This window comes from Syngnathus floridae, chromosome 16, assembly GCF_059516105.1.
Source record: "Syngnathus floridae isolate MCC-2025c chromosome 16, RoL_Sflo_1.0, whole genome shotgun sequence".
NCBI lineage: Eukaryota > Metazoa > Chordata > Actinopteri > Syngnathiformes > Syngnathidae > Syngnathus > Syngnathus floridae.
In genome coordinates this window covers 804,087-822,787 of record NC_142428.1, presented here as the reverse complement: position 1 = coordinate 822,787, position 18,701 = coordinate 804,087, and the positions used below count along the sequence as shown (strand labels likewise).

Sequence of the window (18,701 nt, the reverse complement as noted above, 5' to 3'; positions counted from 1 at the left end):
ATGTCCTCAGCACTGCAAACCTTTGTGCCGGTACACCATATGAAGTAAATGACGGAATGTTTTTTTTTTTTTTACACCTCTAATGTGTATCAAGCATACCAGATGATGTTTTAGAACAGCCTAGAATATTAAGTTACGAAAAGTTTAAAAAAAGTTTAAAAAGTTATTGATTATATATTTGCTCCAAGGAGGCAGTATTGACAAACGTCACCTTCATAGTCTGCGCATTGTTTTGTGCTTCGCAGCGCGGTGTAGACAGCAGGTAGCGTGGGGGGCGCAGGCGGCAGGGGGCGCAGGCGGCGCATGCAGCAGGGGTGGGGAATCGAACCCTGGATCTCAGGTGTTCGAGCGCAGCGACGGAGCCACTCGCCAAGCGTGGCGAGCTCGGCAGTGACCCCGCTTTCACTTCGAGTCATTCTTATACGTTCAGTATTGCGCTCCGCGCGCGCTGGGTAAGTACAAAACAGAACTGGCGGCCGCCAGCTGCCATGTCACGCTGGCCGACCGGTTCGTGACACGGCCTCATGCCCCGTACAGCCCTGGTTCGATCCCAGTGGTGGGAACTTTCTCCGGCCCACTTTTGTAAGCGTCTGAATACATGCATATAGGTTGCATGTCGACGCATTTATTTATGTGTAAACGCCCAGTGTGGCCCCGCCTGCAAGTGGGCGGGGCGATGCAGCTGGCCCCGCCCCTGGCCCCGCCCTACAAAACGATAGTAGGGCAGGGGCGGGGCCATTTCGATGGGGGCGGGGCCCCATCGAAATGGCCCCGCCCCCTGCCCTACAAAAAGACAGGAGGGTAGGGACGAAGCCCCGCCCCCTGCCCTACAAAAAGACAGTATATATATACAGTATATACGGTATATATATATATATATATGTACAGTATATATATATATATACAGTATATATATATATATATATACAGTATATATACATACTGTATATATATATATATACTGTATATATATACAGTATATATATATATATATATATATATATATATATATATATATATATATATACTGTATATATACAGTATATATATACAGTATATATATACTGTATATATATATACTATATATATATATATATATATATACACAGTATATATATATATATACTGTATATATATATATACTGTATATATATACAGTATATATATACACAGTATATATATATACAGTATATATATATACAGTATATATATATACAGTATATATATATATACAGTATATATATACAGTATATATATATACAGTATATATATACATATATATATACTGTATATATACAGTATATATATACAGTGTATATATATACTGTATATATATATATATACTGTATATATATATATATATATATATATATAGATAGTATATATATACAGTATATATATATATATACTGTATATATATACTGTATATATAGTATATATACAGTATATATATATATACTGTATATATATATATATACTGTATATATATATACTGTATATAAAGACAGTAGGGTAGGGGGCGGGGCGAAGCCCCGCCCCCTACCCTACTGTCTTTTTGTAGGGCAGGGGGCGGGGCTTCGTCCCTACCCTACCCTCCTGTCTTTTTGTAGGGCAGGGGGCGGGGCCATTTCGATGGGGCCCCGCCCCCATCGAAATGGCCCCGCCCCCTGTCTTTTTGTAGGGCAGGGGGCGGGGCCATTTCGATGGGGCCCCGCCCCCATCGAAATGGCCCCGCCCCCTGCCCTACTATCGTTTTGTAGGGCGGGGCCAGGGGCGGGGCCAGCTGCATCGCCCCGCCCACTTGCAGGCGGGGCCACACTGGGCGTTTACACATAAATAAATGCGTCGACATGCAACCTATATGCATGTATTCAGACGCTCACAAAAGTGGGCCGGTGAAAGTTCCAACCGCTGGGATCGAACGAGGGCTGTACGGGGCATGAGGCCGTGTCACGAACCGGTCGGCCAGCGTGACCTGGCAATCGGCGGCCGCCAGTTCTCTTTTGTACTTACCCAGCACGCGCGGAGCGTAATACTGAACGTATAAGAATGACTCGAAGTGAAAGCGGGGTCACTGCCGAGCTCGCCACGCTTGGCGAGTGGCTCCGTCGCTGCGCTCGAACACCTGAGATCCAGGGTTCGATTCCCCACCCCTGCTGCCTGCGCCGCCTGCGCCGCCTGCCGCCTGCCCCCCCCTGCTGTCTACACCGCGCTGCGAAGTACACAACAATGCGCAGACTATGAAGGAGGTGACGTTTGTCAATACTCCCTCCTTAGAGCAAATATATAATCAATAACTTTTTTAAACTTTAGTACGTTTTTTTAAACTTTTTAAAACTTTTTGTAACTTAATTTCTAGGCTGTTCTAAAACACCATCTGGTATGCTTGATACACATTAGCGGAGGTGTAAAAAAACGGGCAACCCCCAGCCTCGGGTTCGGATACGGCATTGCTCAAAATGGCAAATCTTAGCAAGCTACAGAAGACTTTCTGCATCACATGAATATTTTTTTAGCATGTGGTTTGGAAGTTTATTATGCAAATGAATTTGCTTGCTTTGTACATTTTAGAGACACGCACATTGGCGAGATAGCGGCAGTACTTATGTGTATTTGTTAGGTTGCTTTGGGCAGAACAAACCGCAAAAGACGGGTCACATTGACCCAGCTGTCTAATTGGGGGCGCCTATCATTTGTAATGTACTTAAAAATTTAAATGATTAAATTTGTTAAAAATGATCACATACAGTTAAATAGAGCATCAGACAGGTTGAGGCAAATATCTAGCATGTGGTTTAGACGTCTATCATGCAAATGAGTTTTTGTACTTTTAACACACATGCACACTGGCGAGATAACGGCAGTACTTTATTTCTTAGGTTGTTTTGGGCAAAACAACGAAAGGTGCATCGCATTGACCCAGCATCAGACAGGTTGAGGCAAATACGCTGCTACTCGGTGGCAGCACTTGGAATTCATCTATTCATCAATTTCATAAGGATGCCTGTATGAATAAGAACACTCTGGCCTTTACTTCACTCTGAACTGGGTGGTACCACACAGTACATGTACCAAGGCTGGCGGTGTAGTTACGCAACTGCTTTGAATTGAAAGCTAAGGTCCTGGAAGTTACACGCTGTGTTTATATATTCAATTGACTATAGCAGCAACCTGGACTGGACAGCAGCAGCCTTCTTTGTAGTCAGCCAGCCAATGGGGACGCCAAGCCCTGCAACAAAACATGCAAGAAGTTTCACATTCAAGAGCTGGACCATCGATTGAGGCACATCGCGAATGATGACTGACACCAAAGTTGACTTTATTTACAAGACCACCAACAGGAAGCAAACACACCACTGTTGATTTTATTCACAAGAATGCCCACAAGATGCATGACGATTCAAAACAAACCAAAAAATGGCTTTGACTAGATTCAAAGAACAGCTTTTACTCTTACAGAAAATGTACCAACATTCTGCAAGATTCTGAGTTCGGTGGCCATTTTAAAGCAGGGTTGCCAAAGATGATACACTTGTCGTTTGCATCTATGGGTGTCTGGCTACTTGGCTTTTGTCAACAATTTAGAATACATGCAGCTTTTCTTTGTGTAGTTAAAAAAATAAAAATAAAAAGCCTGACACTGCATATTTAAGTCAATTTTGTTTCAGCCTAACTTTACAATTGTCTTGTCATTGAGAATGTCTCAAATGATTCCAGTTTGTATGCACGATAGACTGCCAATGCCAATGTTTAAAATGGACCACTTGAATTCAGTTCACAGTTTAATTGCAGTTCAGTGGTACACACACACAATTACAGTACAAACAGTTCATTTCATGATTAAAAAAACAACAGTAAAACAACAATATTGCAAAATGACGCAAAACAAAACATAAAAAAAAAAGAAAAACAAACAATACGAAACAAACAATACAAAAACAATACAAAACAAACAATACAAAACAAACAATACAAAACAAACAATACAATACATACAACACATACAATACAATACATACAATACATACAATACATACAAAACAAAAACAAAAAAAGAAAAACAAAACAAAAAACAAAACAAAAAACAAACAATACAAACAACACATACAATACATACAATACATACAAAACAAAAAACAAAACAAATACAATACATACAATACAATACATACAATACAATACAATACAAAACAAAAAAACAAAACAAAAAACAAAACAAAACGTAAAAAAAAGAAAAACAAACAATACAAAAAAACAAACAATACATACAATACAATACATACAATACATACAAAACAAAAAAGAAAAAACAAAAGAAAAAAAACAAAAAACAAAAAAACAATACATACAATACATACAAAACAAAAAACAAAAAAAAACAAAAAAAAACAAAATACATACAATACAATACATACAATACAATACATACAAAACAAAAAACCAAAAACAAAACAAACAATACAATACATACAATACATACAATAGAATACAAACAATACATACAATACAATACAATCAATACAAACAATACATACAAACAATACATACAATACAAGACAAACAATACATACAAACAATACATACAAACAATACAATACATACAATACAATACATACAATACATACAAACAATACATACAAACAATACAATACAAATACAATACAATACAAACAATACAATACAAACAATACCATACAAACAATACCATACAATACAATACAATACCATACAATACAATACCATACAATACAATACAATACCATACCATACCATACCATACCATACCATACCATACCATACCATACCATACCATACCATACAATACCATACCATACCATACCATACAATACCATACCATACCATACCATACAATACAATACATACAATACATACAATACATACAATACAATACAAACAATACATACAAACAATACAATACAAACAATACATACAATACATACAATACATACAAACAATACATACAAACAATACAATACAAATACAATACAAACAATACAATACAAACAATACAATACAAACAATACAATACAAACAATACAATACATACAATACAATACATACAATACATACATACAATACATACAATACAAAAAAACCAAACAAAAAAGAAAACAAAACAAAAAAAACAAAACAAAAAAAACAAAATACATACAATACAATACACACAATACATACAAAACAAAAAAAACAAAAAAAAAACAATACATACAATACAATACAATACATACAATACAATACATACAATACATACAATACATACAATACAATACAATACATACAATACAATACATACAATACATACAATACATACAATACAATACAATACATACAATACAATACATACAATACAATACAATACATACAATACAATACAATACATACAATACAATACATACAATACAATACATACAATACATACAATACAAAAAACAAAAAAAAAAAGAAAACAAAACAAAAAAAACAACAAAAAAAACACTACATACAATACAATACACACAATACAATACATACAGTACATACAAACCAAAAAACAAAACAAACAAACAAAAAAAAATAATAATAATACCTACAATACAATACAATGCATACAATACAATGCATACAATACAATACAATACAATACAATACATACAATACATACAATACAAACAATACAATACAATACATACAATACCATACAATACAATACAATACAATACAAACAATACATACTGTTTGTACATACATACAATACAATACAAACAATACATACAATACATACAATACATACAATACATACAAACAATACATACAAACAATACAATACAAACAATACAATACAAATACAATACAAACAATACAAACAATACAAACAATACAATACATACATACATACAATACAATACATACAATACATACATACATACAATACATACAATACAAAAAAACAAAACAAAAAAGAAAACAAAACAAAAAAAACAAAACAAAAAACAAAACAAAACAATACATACAATACACACAATACATACAATACATACAAAACAAAAAAAAACCCAAAAAAAACAATACATACAATACAATACAATACAATACAATACAATACATACAATACATACAATACAAAAAACAAAAAACAAAAAAAAAAAAAGAAAACAAAACAAAAAAAAAAAAAAAAACAATACATACAATACAATACACACAATACAATACATACAGTACATACAAAACAAAAAAAAACAAACAAAAAAAAATAAAATAATACCTACAATACAATACAATGCATACAATACAATGCATACAATACAATGCATACAATACAATGCATACAATACAATGCATACAATACAATGCATACAATACAATGCATACAATACAATACATACAATACAATACAATACATACAATACAATACGATACATACAATACAATACATACAATAGATACAAAACAACAAACAACAAACAAAACAAAACAAACAATACAAAACAATACATACATACAATACAAAAAAACCACAAAAAAAAAATACATACAATACAATACATACAAAACAAAAAAAACAAAAAACAAAAAAAACAATACATACATACAATACATATAATACAATAGATACAATACAATACATACAATACATACATACAATACATACAATACAATACATACAAAACAATACATACAATACATACATACAATACATACAAAACAAAAAACAAAACAAAAAAATCAAAACAAAACAACAAAACAAAAAACAACATAACAAAAAACAATACATACAAATCTTGGGATTTCCTGGGTTGAGCTGGATGAAGTGGCTGGAGAGAGGAAAGTCTGGGAGTCCCTCCTAAAGCTGCTGCCGCCGCAATCCGACGTCCGGATAAGCGGTGGATGGCTGGGTGGCTGGCTGGATGGGTGGCTGGATGGATGGGTGGATGGATGGGTGGATGGATGGGTGGATGGATAGGAGGATGGGTGGGTGGATGGGTTTTGGATGGGTTGGGTTGGATGGGTGGATGGATGGATGGGTGGATGGGTTGGGTGGATGGGTTGGGTGGATGGGTTGGGTGGATGGATGGGTTGGGTGGGTGGATGGGTTGGATGAACGGATGGATGGGTGGCTGGCTGGATGGGTGGCTGCCTGGATGGGTGGCTGGATGGATGGGTGGCTGGATGGATGGGTGGGTGGGTGAACAAAAAACAAAACAAAACACAAAAAACAAAACAAACAATACAATACAAACAATACAATACAAACAATACATACAATACAATACAACCAATACATACAAACAATACAATACAATACATACAATACATACATACAATACATACAAACAATACATACAAACAATACAAACAATACAATACAAATACACTACAAATACAATACAAATACAAAACAAACAATACAATAAATACAATACATACATACATACATACAATACAATACATACAATACAATACATACATACAATACATACATACAATACAAAAAAACAAAAAAGAAAACAAAAAAGAAAACAAAACAATACATACAATACAATACACACAATACATACGAAACAAAAAACAAAACAAAAACAAAACAAACAAAAACAATACATACAATACAATACATACAATACAATACATACATACAATACATACAATGCAAAAAAAACAAAAAAAACAAAACAAAAAAAAACCCCAATACATACAATACACACAATACAATACATACAAAACAAAAAACAAAAAAAACAAAGAAACAATACATACAATACAATACATACAATACAAAAAAAAACAAAAAACAAAACAAAAAATACATACAATACAATACAAAACAAAAAACAAAAACACAACCAAAAAAACAACAAAAAAACAATGCATACAATACAATACAATACATACAATACAAACATACAATACAATACATACAATACAATACATACAATACAATACAATACATACAATACATACAATACATACAATACATACAATACAAAAAAAAAAAAGAAAACAAAAAAAACAATACATACAATACAATACAAAAAATACAATACATACAATACAATACAATACATACATACATACAATACATACAATACAAAAAAACAAAAAACAAAACAAAAAAGAAAACAAAACAAAAAAAACAAAACAAAAAACAAAACAAAACAAAACAATACAATACACACAATACATACAAAACAAAAAACAAAACAAAACAAAAAAAACAAACAAAAAAAACAATACATACAATACAACACAATACAATACAATACATACAATACATACAATACATACAATACAATACAATACAATACAATACAATACATACAATACAATACATACAATACAATACATACAATACAATACATACAATACAATACATACAATACAATACAATACATACAATACAATACATACAATGCAAAAAACAAAAAAAACAAAACAAACAAAAAAAAACAATACATACAATACAATACATACAATACAATACACACAATACAATACAAAACAAAAAAAACAAAAAAAAAACAAAAAACAATACATACAATACAATACATACAATCCAAAAAAAACAAAAAACAAAACAAAAAAAAAAACAAAAAAATACATACAATACATACAATACAATACAATACATACAAAACAAAAAAAACAAAAACACAAACAAAAAAACAACAAAAAAACAATACATACAATACAATACATACAATACATATAATACAATACATACAATACAATACAATACAATACAATACATACAATACAAAAAAAAAAAAAGAAAACAAAAAACAAAACAATACATACAATACAATACAATACACACAATACAATACATACAGTACATACAAAACAAAAAACAAAACAAAAAACAAAAAAAATAAAAAATAAAAAAAATAATACATACAATACAATACATACAATACATACAATACAATACATACAATACATACAATACAATACATACAATACATACAAAACAAAAAACAAAAAACAAAACAAAAAACAACAAACAATACAAAACAATACATACATACAATACAAAAAAAAAAAAAAATACATACAATACATACAATACAATACATACAATACATACAAAACAAAAAAAACAAAAACCAAAAAAAACCCCAAAAAAACAAACAAAAAAACAATACATACAATAGAATACATACAATACAATACATACAATACAATACATACAAAACAAAAAACAAAACAAAAAAAACAAAAAACAAAACCAAAAACACAACAAAACAAACAATACATACAAATCTTGGGATTTCCTGGGTTGAGCTGGATGAAGTGGCTGGAGAGAGGAAAGTCTGGGAGTCCCTCCTAAAGCTGCTGCCGCCGCAATCCGACGTCCGGATAAGCGGTGGATGGCTGGGTGGCTGGATGGATGGGTGGCTGGGTGGATGGATGGATGGGTGGGTCGGCTGGGTGGGTGGGTGGCTGGGTGGATGGGTTGGATGGACGGGTGGATGGATGGGTGGATGGGTTGGGTGGGTGGCTGGATGGGTTGGGTGGATGGATGGACGGGTGGGTGGATGGATGGACGGGTGGGTGGATGGATGGACAGGTGGGTGGATGGATGGACGGGTGGGTGGATGGATGGATGGACGGATGGACGGACGGGCGGACGGATGGGTGGATGGATGGATTGACATAGAACACATACAATACCCTGCCATACGCTACCATACACACAATGCATACAATACAATACATACAATACAATACCATACAATATCATACCATACTATATGCTCTGCATCTGGGAGTTACAATTATAGACATTGAGTAGAGTGGCAATGGCATGATATTTTTGCAACAATTACACATACCAACTCCAGTTTTATATTTAAAATATGTATACAATTATCAGTATATTGTAATGAGTTATAATAATTACAAAAGTATCCGAATTATAATAATTTAATTTTATCATCCATCAACTCACTCAAAAATGTCGGCATGAATCGAGCAGTCGACTAAACGGGAGAAAATCACGCTCGCAAATGTTTGTTGCATAACGGAAGGCGGGCGGGCGGGCGCCATCTTGGAATAGATTTGAACATGACGTAACAAATTTGTCACATTCATCAGTTTGCATAACACGGAAATAGCACACTATATGTAATGCAACATTGTTAATTTGACGAAACACAACGCCAAAGAGATTTGAAATACTGTAGCGGCAAAACGACAGTCGCGGTGGCCGGGACGAGTGTGAAAAGATTTTCAAGATATTTGTTCGCATCAAACAAACAAGGCGTCCGTCGTGAGAAACGGCAATGAACGACAAACATTTGATAGCTTACCCGAGAAACCGCCACACGGTCGGTGGCGCCTGCATTTGATAACTCGCCTTGAATCCTGCAACAAACAAACAAGGCGTCCGTCGTGAGAAACGCCAATGAACGACAAACATTTCCTAGCATGTTAGCTTACCTGAGAAACCGCCCGCTGCGCGGGTGATTGCACCGGTATTTGACAACTTCCCCAATTCACCCGAAGACATGACGTCACATCCGTCAATTCAAATCGTCCTCGCCTGCTCGTCCAATGGTGCTTTGCACACTAGCGTACCACGTGACAGGCCACTTCACACGCGGGCGGTTGCACCTGTCGCTCACCTCAAGACTGAAAACTGCCTTCAAAAACCTAAGTGCCACTTTGCCCGCCTCCTACCTCTGCCCAAATTCAGTCTGACCAATCACAGCGCAACTGAAATTGGCTTGACCACGCCTACCTCTCCGACAGGCAAGACTGAAACCTGCCTTCAAAAAAAAAAAAAAAAAAGTCACAAACTTTATGCAGAAGTGAGTGAAAATCGACAAAGTGCAGCTCGTGGGTAAGGTCGGGTCCCGAACCATGGTTCCATCGTGTTAGAGGCAATGACGTTTACCACTTGACCAAAGAGTCGTGTCCATGACAGTGACAGAAGGGCAACCAACGCTCACCTCAAGACTGAAAACCCAAATAGTGTTGGCTCGTGAGTGAACGATTCGTTCAAAGAGATTCTAAAGATTCAGTTCACCTAAAAGAACTGGTATGCACATCAGTACTTGGGGAGCTTCCGTAGTTGGTCTTTTAGCAGGCCCCGCCCACAAGTACCTCCACATTGGGTCACGTGACTAACAGCTATTTACATACAATAAAGTATGAAAACGTTATTTAAAAACACACAAAATCATACATACACAAGACCAATGCCGCTGGAACCAGCTGGACTAAAGGAACACATCAGTTTAAATTTGGTCAGTTTTGAGAAATAAGGAAATCATGAATATTAAAAGAGGATTTTATTTTTAAATGGCAATATTTTTTCATTTTTACATAGCTTGGAAATGTATTATGATGGAGTTTACAGGTGCAGGCCGGAGGGGGCTCAGCCCAAAGGAAATTAACAGATGGAAATATTTAAAAACACTTGAGGTCACCATTAGATTCAGATTTATCATATATATACACGTATATAAATTAAATTTCCTTGAAGGGGATTTACACTGTACATGAAAGTATTTGTAACACCATCATCAGCATCTATAAAAAACTTCAGAGGGGAAAGAAGACAATAGCAAAGTGAAGGGATGGACTGATTTTAGACATCACCATATTTCATATTTCCACAGACAGATATAATTTTGATGTAATTCAATTCAATAAACAAATCATAATGTTAATGTACATTCTTGAAGCATACATCAAGTTGTGCAGGACTTGTGCCATAATGTATACATGTCTGATCATTTCTTTTTTATGGAACAGTCACCCACCACCCTGCCCAGCCCCCCCTTGCTGGCACTACAGTGCTAACAAAAGTTCCACAAGCCTTTTTTTTAATTTTATTTATTTTTTAAACTCTCATACGTTTCACCCATTCAGTAACATTTTTTATAACTATATATTGGAGGAAATTCGACCTTTTAATTACTCTTTAAAAAAATAAAAAAAAATAAAAAGCCTGACACTGCATATTTAACAAGTCAATTTTGTTTCAGCCTAACTTCACAATTGTCTTGTCATTGAGAATGTCTCAAATGATTCCAGTTTGTATGCACGATAGACTGCCAATGCCAATGTTTAAAATGGACCACTTGAATTCAGTTCACAGTTTAATTGCAGTTCAGTGGTACACACACAATTACAGTACAAACAGTTCATTTCATGATTAAAAAAACAACAGTAAAAACAATATTGCAAAATGACGCGGCGCTGAGAGAGAAAGAAAGAGGCATCATGCAGATAGCCAGTGTGCACACCCAGTGAAAAAGTGGAGGGAGGGAGAGAGGGAAGGAAAAAGGACAAAAGAAAACAACAAAGTCATACTCTCCTTAAATGCTGGCTGGGCGCTTTGCCCTCGCCGCATCCGCACCCGTCCGTCTCGTGTCGGCCGCTCATCACGGGCGAAGGTTGGCCCCCCCCCCGGCCGGTATTCGACGTTTGGACTCATCCTCCGCCTCGTGCCACTGCAAAAAGAAAAACGGCACTCTGTTGCATGCGGTTCACTTCTGTGGACGTACTCATTACCTGTCTATTAAAGCGTGCTCCTATTTTAAGCTCCCTTTATTAATAGCTTATGTACACATGAATGGTTTTGTTTTCTTTTTATGTCTGTTCCTATATGAAGAATTCAATGCTTATAATTTCTTTCTTTGTTGTAAAGTGCTTTGAGCTGCATTTCTTGTATGAAAGGTGCTCTACAAATAAAGTTTTTTATTATTACCCTCTGGTCTCGCGGTCCTGTCCAGTCCCTCTCTGTGCAGGCACTCATCAGATCCAGTGCCCCAGCAATCCTGAAAGGCAGACATATTGTGGTGGTTTTTGCAAGGGGAAAAATTTCACTAGCAACCCCCCCCCCCAACCTTGACTAAGGTAAGTTTGAATCAGGTAACTAGCGGCACGCACGGGCTGGCGCATGTCTCATACAGCCCTCCCGCATTGGAGCGATCCGGGTTATGAAATGTTTAACCCCTTACAAAAAGGGAGGGAGGGAGGGAGGGAGGGAGAGAGAGGAGATGAGAAGAGGCTTTGGTGCGCACTTAAGCGCAACCGGCCAGTGCCCCCTGAGTAGAGCTGGCTTGGCCCCGAGTGGAAACAAAAGAGGAAAACGTGACCTCACGGAGAGTGTCACGGAGAATCTCCTTGTCCTCGACACCGTCGACGACACTGGGACCCAGTCTGGCAGACATTATACCCTGGTATTCCACAAAGGGCAAGGTATAGCCACGTTCCACCCTGAGTGCACCAGGCCATGCAGGTACTGCCGGGCGCGTTGGAGAAAGAGAGCGAGAGAGGGAGGGAGGGGGGCAGGGAGGGGGTGTCTACTTTGCCGATTCGTATCTAGAGGGTCACAGCAACCCAAATGCCCGTGCGTGCTACTAGTTACCCTATTCAAACCGACAGGGGTAGGGAAAGCACAAAAGAAAAAACAAAGTCATACTCCCCCCAAAACGCTGGCTGCATCTGCACCCATCAGTCTCGTGTGGGCCGCTCGTCACGGGCCAAGGTCCGGGTCTGCTCCGGCCGGTGTTGGACTCGTCTTCCGCCTCGCACAAGTGCAAAAAGACAAACGGCACTCAGTTGCATGCGGCTCACATCTGTCAACGTACTCATGACCTGCCCCCTCCCTGGTCTTGTGGGTGCAGCCCAGTCCCTCTGGGTGCAGGCTGGCGCTCGTCCCATCCGCTGCCCCGGCAACCCTGAACGGCAGACAAATAAGGAAATCAAATTAAAACTAACAAGTGCGTTGCATATTGGATTGCCATGTCACCACCTCTGGCCAGCCTTGGCCAGTCGTGCATCAGGCTCCTCTTCAACACTTGGCGACTGCTTTCTTTGGGTGATTCCTTCCTTTGCACCCCGCTCACCAATCGCGGGTCTGGTGGCCTCCGTCCACCGGCTCTTCGTTTCATACATCGTCTCTCCCACCTTGCAAGACAAGCACAAAAGTCTCGCTGCGCCGTCGCTTGCGCTTGCCGTCGCTTGCGCGGTCGCTTGCGCTTGCCGTCGCTTGCGCGGTCGCTTGCGCTTGCCGTCGCTTGCGCTTGCCGTCGCTTGCGCTTGCCGTCGCTTGCGCAGTCGCTTGCGCTTGCCGTCGCTTGCGCGGTCGCTTGCGCTTGCCGTCGCTTGCGCGGTCGCTTGCGCGGTCGCTTGCGCGGTCGCTTGCGCGGTCGCTTGCGCGGTCGCTTGCGCTTGCCGTCGCTTGCGCGGTCGCTTGCCGTCGCTGCGCGGTCGCTTGCGCTTGCAGTCGCTTGCGCTTGCCGTCGCTGCGCGTTTGGCACTCAATGAGGGCTGCACAACATTTTGGAATACCAACGATATGGCAGTATTGGGCCAGACCACAGCATTGAGCAAAGTTGTGCAAAATTCTAGGATGGAGAGGAACTATTTGATCCCAATGACATCACTTAGACCAGTTAACTTTAACTTGCATCAATGACTTGTTATCTTCTTAACTCATTACAAATAGTTAGGAGGCCAGAAAACATGTTTCATTTGCCACATGAATAGAAAAAAAATCTTTGTTTTCCTAAAGTGCATGTCAACGACCTACACCACCATATGACGGTTTTCCAATCCAGGTGCAGCCCTACACATACGTCACCATTGGTGTCCAAATGGTAGCCTCGGGCCAACTTGATCAACACACCACACGAATGAACGTAACACTGCTTTGTAGCACAAAATATGAATGGCAACATTTTGTGATGGATTGAATGAATTTGTGTCAAAGAATTCTCAATTTGATTCAGTATGCAGCCCTCAAACAGACATTTGGACACCGCCGGTGTGAACTAAAAAGAAAAGAAAAAAATCCATTTCACATGCTGAAGCTGCGCAGGTCGACGCCTCCAGGGAAGCGGGTCTCCCTCAGAACTCTGCTACTTCAGAGCGATGCCACAGCGGTCCGTCCACCTCTGAGCAGATCGTGTCGCGTCCCAGTCGCCATCTGCACAAACGGAAACAAATGTTAGAAACTCAAAGAGCACCCCAAGTTGTAGGTCACTTGCTTACTTGATCACAGCCGTTAGGTACTCTTGGTGACGGTCACCGGTTCGAATCGGGCCATGCACCCCCCTTTTGCGTCCGGCCTGCAAAAGGTAGAACATGCAATGAGTTCATTGACATCATTAAGTCTTCACCGTGGACCGGCTCGCCCCAACACCGCCCCCTACACCTAGAGAACAAAGGACGCACAGTGGTACGTTAGGCTTCGATCAAGCACGACAGTGCTAGGTTAGAAAAAGACACAATGTGACTGTCTCGCTCCAACACCTAGGGGAGAACAAAGAACACAAGTACCACAGTGGTAGGTTAGGGTTAGAGGAAGTGCAACAGTGGTAGGTTAGAAAAAGAAAATGTCACAAGTCAAATTGCAAAATTGGACATTCGGGATCGGCTCGCTCCGACGCCACCCTACACCGAGGGGAAAGAACAAAGAACGCAGCAACTACGACAGTGGCAGGTTAGAAAAAGATACACAATGGTACAAGTCGTATGGCAAAATTGGACATTCAGCTCCACGTCAAAGTTCAGTTTTGTGTCCATCCACGGAACCACGTCCTCCCCCAAGTGGGCCGTCAACGGCAACCAAGCACAAGACAACGCTGGATCCAGACCAGCCACAACCACAGCGCACCTCGAAAGCAAGACCAACCATCAGAGCCCTAAACACTGTCCACACCTGCAACCGTTCCGTCGTGCACCCATAACCAAAGGCAACCACACTGCCCCCTCCTGGGCACATGATCCGCACACGTCGACTTTAGCAGCGCGATGCTTGATTCTTGACTTGATATGGCCATTGCTCCTTTGCTCCTTTGCATATGGCCATTGCTCCTTTGCATATGGCCATTGCTCCTTTGCATATGGCCATTGCTCCTTTGCTCCTTTGCATATGGCCATTGCTCCTTTGGATAGGCCATTGCTCCTTTGGATAGGCCATGGCTCCTTTGGATAGGCCATGGCTCCTTTGGATAGGCCATGGCTCCTTTGGATAGGCCATTGTTCCTTTGGATAGGCCATGGCTCCTTTGGATAGGCCATGGCTCCTTTGGATAGGCCATGGCTCCTTTGGATAGGCCATGGCTCCTTTGGATAGGCCATGGCTCCTTTGGATAGGCCATCGCTCCTTTGGATAGGCCATTGTGCCTTTTCATATGGAATTATCCCATTCGGCTCCTCTTGCAGCCTACAAAAACACAGACAGCCATTAAGTGTGTGCTGGGAAGCTAAAACTCGACAACCATTGTGTGTTGGGAATTGAAACTTGACAAAAACAGGTTTTCACCTGATTTAGGACTACTCTTCCTCAGTGTCCTCAACATCACTGAAAGGGCTCCTTCAAGAGCCTCCTGCTTGCTTTGTATAGAAGGATGCTGGCTGGGCGGCAGTTTTTAGTGCTACAAAAGACAAGCAAATGATTGCAACAAAAATAGACATTGAGTCGAGTGCCAATGGCATGATTTTTTTACCAACAATTATACATACTAGGAGTTTTACATTTGAAAAAAAATATTATATTGTAGTAAGTTATGATAATTGATCAAAATTATAGTTCCTATTTGAATTTGATACATTCTAAGTAGAGTTTTACATTTGAAAAAATATATAATCATCACATTGTAGTAAATTATGATAATTATTAAGGATTATAATTCATATTTTAATTTCATCATTCATCAACTCCCCTCACATTGGACAGATGATCCAGGTTGGCGGCGTCCAAGACGGGAGAAAATAACCCGCCGCGCAAATGTTTGTTGCGTAACGGAACGAGAGCGGGCGGGCGCCATCTTTGAATGGATTTGGTCCGATTTGGACATGACGTAACATACGTTGCATTCACCAGTTTGCATGACACGGAAATGGCACACGCATCATATAAAATAATAAAAAAATGGTTAAGTTGACTAGAGTCAAACTAATATTTCCTATAGTCAGACAAACACGCACTTATCGGCGGCGTCATTTACGAACCGTCTACAGACAGACGAATGAAAAAAATGCTGGCCAGCATGAAAAAAAAACAACCGCGAAAGACATTTAAAATACCACCAAAACGCGCAACGACGCGACGCGACGCGACGCAAAGTGGATTGTGGCGTGCCGTGTCGTGCCGTGCCGAAACCTCAAGCACTCCCAAGACAGCGAAAATCCTGCAAGAAATAATAAATAGCATCGTAAGAAACTGCAAACATTTGCTCACGGGCTAAATGGCCTGCGGCCTACAATTTATCTCCAGGCCCACCGTCGCGTCGCGGTGGACGTGACGTCGCCGAGTCGCGAGAGTACGACAATCCTGCGACAAACAAAATAAATTGAAAAAAAAGGCTTGTGAGAAAAAGCAACAAAGCGTGCCGTCGTGAGAAACGGCAGGAGACGACAAACATTTGCTGGCATGCTCGCTTACCTGAGAAACCGTCCGCCGCCGCCGCCGGCCCGCGCCCGGTGGCACCTGCATATGATAACTCCACTTGAGCGAGCACACCTGACTTCAATTGACCTAAAGCCCTGACGTCACATCCGTCGATTCAAATCTTCTTCTCCTGATCGTCCAACGGCGCTCGGCACACTGACGCCACCAGGTGGTCGCCTGTCATGGTGACTACTGTGGAAAGGCTTGCTTCGGACTATCCGTTGAAACACTTATTACCCTTTATTTATTTATTCTCTTTTTAACCTCGTGTAGTGTACCTACACATATTGTCATATAAAATGTCTGATTTTTATGTTTTAATTGGCGAATATAAAAACAAGGAATAAGACGCCAGACACGTTTTAACATAAATGTTTATTAAAAATAATAATGTCAAAAGCAAATTTCAAACCAGCAATCTAATGTGAAATTGCAGTAGATATATTGGATAACAATATTTAGGCGTATATAGGTATACACGTTATTTAAAAACGACTATAAGTGTTATACTACGACACAAGTGTTTACCAGCTCAGTGGCCTAAGAGGAGAGTGTCCGCCCTGAGACTGGGAGGTTGTGGGTTCAAACCCCTGCCGAGTCATACCAGTGACTATAACAATGGTACCCATTTCTTCCCTGCTTGGCACTCAGTGGAAGGGGTTGAAATGGGGCCCCCCCCCCCCTGCTGCTCACTTATACTCCGGTGCGACTTACAGTCCGAAAATTACGGTAAGTTCAAAAATATCAGAGGAAGTGATAAACAACTGAGGTGATTTGGTTGCATAAGCAAGCCTAACCCTAAGCACAGCAAAAGCGAGAGCAAGCCTAACACAAACCCTAACCCTAAGCACAGCAAGAGCAAGCCTAACCCTAAGCGGGTCCAAACAAGTTTTTCCCTCATGGCTACAAAGGTGCACTTAACGAGGGAATCACACGGACACTCCATTAGGTACACCGCCCTTTTCAAGTGTACCTAATAACAGGCCACTTTATGAGGGAAATATCATGGTCAAAGGTCACAGGTGTCAAGGTCTAGTCCTTGGGGCCGCGTTCCAACATGTTTTCCAAGTGACCCTCGTTAAGCGCAGGTGCGTGAAAAGTTTTTGGTCACTTTCACGTTCAAAAGGAGCTAAAACTTTTTCCGCAGGTGCACTTAACGAGGGAATCACACGGACACTCCATTAGGTACACCGCCATTTTCAAGTGTACCTAATAACAGGCCACTTTATTAGGGAACTATCATGGTCAAAGGTCACAGTTGTCAAGCTCTAGTCCTCGGGGCCACGTTCCAA

The 18,701-nt window shown here is 39.5% G+C and overlaps 2 long non-coding RNA genes across 4 annotated transcripts; both read right to left on the bottom strand.

The window, feature by feature from the left end:
• Positions 1 to 2,855: 2,855 nt before the first annotated feature.
• On the bottom strand, positions 2,856 to 11,037 carry LOC148384805 (uncharacterized). Its single transcript, XR_015853156.1, has 3 exons — positions 10,438 to 11,037; positions 10,308 to 10,362; positions 2,856 to 3,229 (listed from the first exon to the last, which is right to left on the bottom strand). It is a non-coding gene; the product is annotated as an uncharacterized LOC148384805 (long non-coding RNA).
• Positions 11,038 to 11,572: 535 nt separating this feature from the next.
• Positions 11,573 to 17,620, bottom strand: LOC148384804 (uncharacterized). 3 transcript variants are annotated; one of them, XR_015863535.1, is made up of 8 exons: positions 17,404 to 17,619; positions 17,223 to 17,292; positions 16,687 to 17,149; positions 16,282 to 16,393; positions 15,007 to 16,182; positions 13,766 to 14,941; positions 12,716 to 13,691; positions 11,573 to 12,458 (listed from the first exon to the last, which is right to left on the bottom strand). It is a non-coding gene; the product is annotated as an uncharacterized LOC148384804 (long non-coding RNA). The 3 variants fall into 3 exon arrangements; XR_015863533.1 differs by having other exon boundaries at positions 16,282 to 17,149; positions 17,404 to 17,620; XR_015863534.1 differs by having other exon boundaries at positions 16,282 to 17,149; positions 17,242 to 17,292; positions 17,404 to 17,620.
• Between the last annotated feature and the right edge of the window lie 1,081 nt (positions 17,621 to 18,701).